The sequence below is a fragment of the Pseudopodoces humilis genome, chromosome 8, assembly GCF_049639895.1.
Source record: "Pseudopodoces humilis isolate 2021_Gansu_Grassland_sample_001 chromosome 8, ASM4963989v1, whole genome shotgun sequence".
Classification (NCBI taxonomy): Eukaryota; Metazoa; Chordata; class Aves; order Passeriformes; family Paridae; genus Pseudopodoces; species Pseudopodoces humilis.
This window is the reverse complement of record NC_142207.1, coordinates 2,750,125-2,757,535: the sequence shown is the minus strand read 5'-3', so window position 1 is coordinate 2,757,535 and position 7,411 is coordinate 2,750,125. Positions and strand designations below refer to the sequence as shown.

The following is a 7,411-nucleotide window of genomic DNA, read 5'->3' as shown; positions in this document are numbered from 1 at the left end:
CAGCAGGACAGATCCACTGGCTAAGCAGCCACATCTCTGATGAACTGGTTCCTCCTGCACTTTCCCCAGCACAGACCAGTGTGCTGTAACATCATATCCCTGGTGATGGGGCTGGAAATGCTGTTCCTGAGGACAACCACCCTCCTCCAATCTCTTCAAAAGCCCTCATTCCCAAAAAATCCTCTCCACTCATGTAGTTCAGCATTAGTTCAAATCCTGTCTTTCTCCTGAGACAGGAATTTATTGCAATCTGGAGAAAGCAGCTTCAGCACAGTTCTAGTGACTGAAAGGAGAAATTTAAGAGAGAACCTCAAGGCAGCTGCTCCTTGGCTTGGAATTGCAGTCTTCCATGCTAAGGCTTGCACATGCTTTGTGCCAAAACTCACACGGGTGTATTTGCAACCAAATCATTATCAGAACTAATCCAGGCTGACAGAAAACAAAAGTTTACCCAGCACCACAAAAGGAAATAAGAAGTGGAGACTCCAGGGGAGGAAGTGGTGCACAGACAGGCCTCAAGTCTCCACAGAGGGCACTTGGCAGTGCAGCAGCATCTCTTGACAGAAATCACCATAAAGTTCCTGTGACCTGAGGGTCATCCCTGAGACCGAGAAACCATTATGTTAGGGACTGTATGAAGCCATGCTAAGGCACAAATTCCAGTATCTAGAAACCAGATGGGGAAGGATTATGAAAAAATTATGAGCTGCATTTTCCAGATGAAGAACAGAGGAAAAGCAGACCTATTTTGGTCTCACTTTTTTTTTTCCTTTAAGGAATAGCATAACTTCACTGCTTACAACAAGAGATAAAGCAACCTTTGATGGTTTGTCCAAGGACACCCCAGAAACCTGCAGCAAACCTGGGAACTCTGTACAGCTAGAGGTCCATTCATAGCATCACCCCAATTCCCACAGAGCATCAGCCAAAAGGTGATTAGGGAGAGCCTCCTCCAGCATTTTTCACAATGGAACTGTGTCCAGGGTATTCCCTCCAGAAATACCATGCCAGGGCTTCTCCACGCTGAGAGTGCCAGATAAATCAGGTTTAAGGTGGCAGTGGGGAAGGCAGTCATTCCTACTACTCAGCTTTGGTCTGAAATCAAGGGAAGGCTGCAGGATCTGTGGGAACAGGACATCTAGCAGTGATTGCAGCCATTATTCCCCCTCTTTTATAGTGCTACCTTTTAAACCACGCTTGAGATCTTTGTTGTTGTCTCGTAGCCTGTGGCACTGGCCTGGCGTGATGAGACTCGGGCGAGATGCAGCACATAAAAGCATCCACTGTAAGTGTGACGAATTGCAATGACAAGGTTGGGTTGGAGGTAACTTGTGAATGATCTGGTGAATTGAAAACGCCTGCGTGCTCTGCCTAGGAGTGGTGGTGGAAAGAGAATATGGGCAGTGCCAGTTGCATGCTCCAGGCAGGAGCCTTGCTGAGAACACAGGAGAAACACACCGTACCTTATTAACACGCCCAGCTTCTCAACGAGCTCTCTGCAAAACAAATATATAGCATCAGCAATCAACCATATTATTATTAATAATGCGGTTCAAACGTGTGGAGGAGGTGAATTTGGTACGAATCCAGCATTCGAATGATGCAGTTTGAAAATGAAAAGCTCTGCTTAGGTACCCAGAGAACACAGGCGTTGCTGTGAAAACCCAACACGCGGCATACAAAGGCGTGCAACTAACTAAAACCCAGCTCAAGTCATGAATAAAAACAATGCCATAATTCTTTGCACTCTAGAGCATCTTTCAGAAATCATTCTGCATGCATTCCCTGGTAAATACAACATCCTTGCAAGACAGATGAGGAACAGTACCCTGGTTTTCAGGATGGGAAACAAAGTCAAAAATAATCCCACACCCCAACACTGCTGGAAGATTATTGATGAGGGCACAGGATGATCGTGACACGTCAACTTTATGTGGCATTTTAGTGTGGCCTTTGGGGTCAGCATCTCTTCAATTCCTCCATGAAGATGAAAACCAAAGCCCCTTTCCCTTCCCCAAACCATCAAAATGGTGATGCTCTGCATCACAAACCTTTATTTTTATTTATTATCATTATCTTCCTTTATTTTCCTTTTCTTTTGTCACCTCCCCTCACCTGTGTCATTTTCTTTACATAAGAAAATTTTACATTTTCTCTACATAAACCTACATGAGTAAAACTGTGTCACATCTGTGATTAAACACACCTTAGTCCAAATGGAAACTTGAATTTATCATCATAAAGCTCCTGGTGACACAGCATGATCAACACTTACAGATTCACAGAAAAAAACACACCATTTTTGCTGTCACAGTTAATTCCCTGAAAACAGTCAAAAATCCAAGTTTAAACCAAAACACTGGTATGATACTTCAGTGTTTGCCCCCAAAATGTAGAAAAAAACCCAAAAAACAGCATTTTATAAAACAGAATTTACATGTTTCTACTGTCACAAGTTACATAGATCATCTTTATCCTGTGGCATGTTCAGGACCCGATTTTAACTTCAAGCACCACTGTAATACTTGAGATATTTTTCAATAAAAATCCAAGTATAAAAATGAGCAATTCACTTCCAGACATGAGTATCAACTGGGACATTCATCATCCCAAAACCTCCTTTCTCACAACACTTATTTTCTCTTGATAAGCCTTCCCTGGAGCACAACTAAAGTATTGTAACTCCAGGGAAGGTCTGGTATTTAACAACTATCTAAGATCATGGAGGTGTGTGTTATATTTTCCCAAAGTTGTCCAACACCTTTACATTCCCTCCACCCAACAACCAACCAGCCAATATCCTCTTTTAACACTTAAACACTGTTGCTTTCCCTCCACTTAACCATTACTGGGGGATTTAAATGACTTCCAGACATAATTTTAATATTAACTTGCATTAAATTGAGGCCTCCACATACTTTTGCTCCTAATCTTTTTCCATTCTGCTGCTGATAATCTCGATCCAATATAGGATGTACCTCTGCTCAAGAGAATCAGGGTTTCATTAACTCCTTTCAGGATTTTGTATTCAATCTGTGGGATATAATTTTACCTGTTTTCAACCCTGTTTAAAAACAGTTTCAAAGAGTATTCATCTAAAATATGTTACATGTAGTTAGACTCCATGCCTTCAAAAAATAACATCTATTAAAAATTATTTTTTTTTTTACCTTGACCTAAATAAAGTGAAATTTTACATTCTATTAGAAACTAGACAATAAAGACTGCTGCATAGTGATTAAATCCGCAAAGAAACACCTTGAAGCTCTTTATTTTGTTGAAGCACTAAGTGGTTTAGCCCCTCCCATGGTAGCACAGGCTCTCATATTTATATTTTTACACCATTTTTGTGGGCACAAGAAGTACAGAACCAAAATGTAAACACCTCTGTGTGTTTCATAAATATATTAAACAGGACCATTACGGGACAAGCACATTTTATCCTTCATTCAAAAAATTTTGCATTATTAACTGCTGTAAAACCAAGAGCTTTTTTTTCTACTTCTTGTTTTGATAAACCAAGGTATCCCATCCCTGTTGATTAATGATGTTAACCAATGGCCACTGGTTGCCGTCCAGAATGAATTTTCTCTGTTACAAAAATTGGCTGATACTTCACCAGAAACATTACTGAGAAGTTATACTCCCCTATCTTAAATTTTCAAGTATGCTGTCAGGCAGAAAGGGAGAGGAAAACATGTTTACCCCTCCTCGCTTCTCATAGAGCTGATGAAAAGAAAAACGTTCCCAGTTCTGCTGCGCATTTTGCTGTAAATTTGTCACACGTCTCTAATCATTCCTGCTAAATGCAGTTACCAGCTTCAGTGACAGTTTTGTTGGGAGGAAATCACAAGCCTTAAAAAAAAAATAAATTAAAAACGTGTGCACATTTTATTAATTTTCTTCTTGAAAACTGTTATTGCTGCAAATACCTCTGCATCTGAGAAGGAGGAACACTGAGGAAATCATGGCAGGGAGGAGGATGTGAGGCACCTTCTCACAGCAATGACTGGGAGAGAGGCACCTTGTCCTTCCTAAACCAAAAGGCCAGACTGACAACATCTACAACAGTCACAGTGCTCTCTTGTTCCCAGCATGGATATTCCAGAGCAGGATGGGAACCAGCTGCAAACAAACCTAATTCATTCAGGGAAGTTACACAGTCTCGCTCTTTGTGTTGGCCCTTAAAACTCATCCCATCCCATTCCTGCCATGGCAGGGACACTTCCCATTGTTCCAGGATGCTCCAAGCCCTGTCCACTCCAGGGATCCAGGGGCAGCCACAGCTTCTCTGGGAACTCCAGCCCCTCCCCACCCTCCCAGCCAGGAATTCCCAATTCCCAATATCCCATCCATCCCTGCCCTCTGGCACTGGGAGCCATTCCCTGGATCCTGTCCCGCCATCCCTTGTCCCCAGTCCCTCTCCAGCTCTCCTGGAGCATTGTAAATGCTGGAAGGAGCTCTAAGGTCTCCCTGGATTCTTCTCTTCTCCATGGTTGAGTTCTCAGCTCCAACAGTTGGTCTGTTCTGGAACAATCCCTTTATTCTGGCACTGGCACCATTATCTTCCACCAGAAGCAGACACCAGTACTTCTATTTGGCAAAACTAAGGAGAAATGAGGATTTTAACATGATTTTCCAGCAGCTCCTTGAATCTAATGCATTTTTCCTTTAAACAGCCTGAATGCTCCAGCTCTCCCAGACTATTTCCAAAGGAGAGGGATCCAGCCCTCAGAGCATCTCTGGACAAGTAAGGGCAGCTTCAAACCAGGATTTTCGAGCTGTTTTTTTATTTCTTTTATTAATCATCTGAAAGAAGAAGAGCTTTGCAAGGGGGAAGCTCCAAAATTGCCATTTCAAGTGTTTTGTTTTGTTTTCAAAGCATATTCGAATTAGGACAAAAGGCAGAGAAGGAGAGCCTAAGAAGTGCTTTCAAGTAAAAAAAACAGACTACTGGGAGGGCAGAATTTTGGGGGAAGATTTCTGTTACATCCTGTACATCCAGTCTCCAGGCAGAACTGAGGGGAACGAGCCAAAACACTCAGCTCTATCAATGCCATTCTGGCTTCTGAATGAATGTGACAGTGAGAGACTGTGGGAAGCAACTTAACACAAATGGAAAATTTGCAAGTGAAGAACTATAATAATTGTCTCCCATAACAGCCAGATCAGGTTGCAGGGAGGTTTTTTCTTTGCTTTTTTTTTTTTTGTTGTAGGGCTATTTTTTTTTTTCCTTCCCCCACTCTGAGTGCAGTTTAGCTGGAACATTTTATTCAGGGTACTTCTGAGAATGACTGACTAACTGATAAATAAGTTGGGTCACAGCACAGACAAACAGCAGCAAGAATCTAAGTAAGCTCCACTCATATACAAAGAGAATGGTTCAGGTACAGAAAACATTTTTAATTATTTCCACATCTACAGCAAATCTGTAGAATTCTGTACAGTGCAGCAATTGCCCAGCTGGGGATAGCAACTCTTTCCCACCCCAGGCATGTGCCTCTGCAACCAGGTCTTCCCCATCTTTGTTTTAAGGGAAAAAAAACCACAGAGTTCAACCATCCCAGCACAGCAGCATGAATAAAACTCAGCCAAAATGATGCAAATACACCACAGGTTCTGGATTTTTTTTCTCTTGTAGCAGCTCAGGTGCATCTTCTACCACAGTCTGACCCCACTTGCAGGAAAATGCCACAAAAAAAGCTGAACTTCATAAAGTCCATGTTTTAATCCGACTTATCACTAGAGGATGACACTGCCAAAACCTTTCCAAATTCCAGCAGCACAGCCCTGTGCCCCCTTCCCAGACAAAAAACTCAACAACACAAATTCTTGACGTCCCACACACAATTTAAGGGACTGAGATTATTCCCCTTGGTTGCAACCAATAGTTTTGCAGGTTGAGCTCCTCCAGAAAAATCTCTTTATTCTGCCACTGGTACCATTATCTTCCACCATAAGCACACACAGCTACTTCTACTAGGCCAAAAGAAAAAATAAAAAAAATCAGGGTTTCACATGGTTTTCCAGCAGCTACTTGAATTAAATGCATTTTCCCATTAAACAATTAGTAGGAGCTAGTGCTGATACATACAGATTTCAAAACCATTAGAAACTACATAAATTCATGCTGATATTTGACTCATCATTACATATCCCTTTTGTACTATTTAGAAAAACCAGTTTAGATGTATATTAACACACTCATTGACATTTAGGCAGTTTACTGCAGGAAGATTAGAAAAGCAGTCTAGAACAGCAGATTTTTCTTCTTTTTCTTTTGCAACTGACTCCTGATTTTGCTACAGAGATCCCTTTTCCCTGGGTCTTCAGTTCATACCCAAAGCTCTCTATTTATTTCATTTATACCACTGGCTTTGCATTTTCATGAATTAGAGGAACAGCTGCCATATCTCCTCCATTAGATTCAAACAAAAAATCATTGATGCTTCAGATTCTTAGCTGACCAAATTATGCCCACAAAAAGTACGAACCTGTAAAGAAACATCACAGAGAAAGTTCTGAAAAGCACTAATGAGCAGCCAGCCAAGTGTGCTGGGGCAAGGGGTGGTGGTGGAGAACAGAAAAGCCAAACATTCCGCTGGAAATGGAAATAAAACTTCCAAAAAATCTCTCAAACATGGCACAGAAAATGCTACAGCCACTTACTCGGCCAGAACCAAGCCTAAAAGCAAGGAGCAGCTCCCAAAGACACAAGAATCATTTTTACCTTCCACAACTACTGTGAATTTTCTCTGCTGAAAACATTTTCCAGTTTCACTACAATAAAAACTGAATTTAAAGCTTTTTGGTCCTCATAGACCACAAAAAAGGAGATACTGGGTAAAACTCACCACAAAGCTCAGACCAATTCAGAGCCACACCAAGCCTCAAATCTCTCTTCATTATTACCACATAGGTTTAATCCAAATCCCCCCAAAACCAGGCCAAACATCACCATGGACTCTGTATAGCCCACCAAAACCATCCAAGAGACAAAAAGTGCATCACACCTACCCTGAGCTGCAAATGATGCGCGGAAGCAGGAGGTGGTGGTGGTGGCTCTCCAGGTTCTTCTCTCCCTGATGTGATGGGAGCCCCCAGCAGAACTTCCTTCCATGGCACCCAAGGTGGTTTCACTGCAGGAAGCCCAGCCCCAGAAGCTGCTCCTGAGCCATCCCTGGTTGAGGTGAGCACCATCAGCCTGATCCCACCTTTGAGGACCTTAATTTAAAGCTCCAGGCTACACCAATCACTTTTTCAATCGCGTTACCAAATGTCCTTCAGGTGTCTCAGTCTTGAGAAGACATTAATTACCCTCACTCAAACAAAACTCTTCCTCTAACAATGACCTATGTAAAAGCAAGAATCTCCTTTTTTTTTTTTTTCCTTTATTGTCAAATAAACAAAA

At 41.9% G+C, this 7,411-nt stretch overlaps 1 long non-coding RNA gene across 1 annotated transcript; it reads right to left on the bottom strand.

The window, feature by feature from the left end:
• Nucleotides 1-381: 381 nt before the first annotated feature.
• Nucleotides 382-7,199, bottom strand: LOC148183824 (uncharacterized). Its single transcript, XR_015773112.1, has 3 exons — nt 7,018-7,199; nt 1,464-1,496; nt 382-1,371 (listed from the first exon to the last, which is right to left on the bottom strand). It is a non-coding gene; the product is annotated as an uncharacterized LOC148183824 (long non-coding RNA).
• Nucleotides 7,200-7,411: the final 212 nt, after the last annotated feature.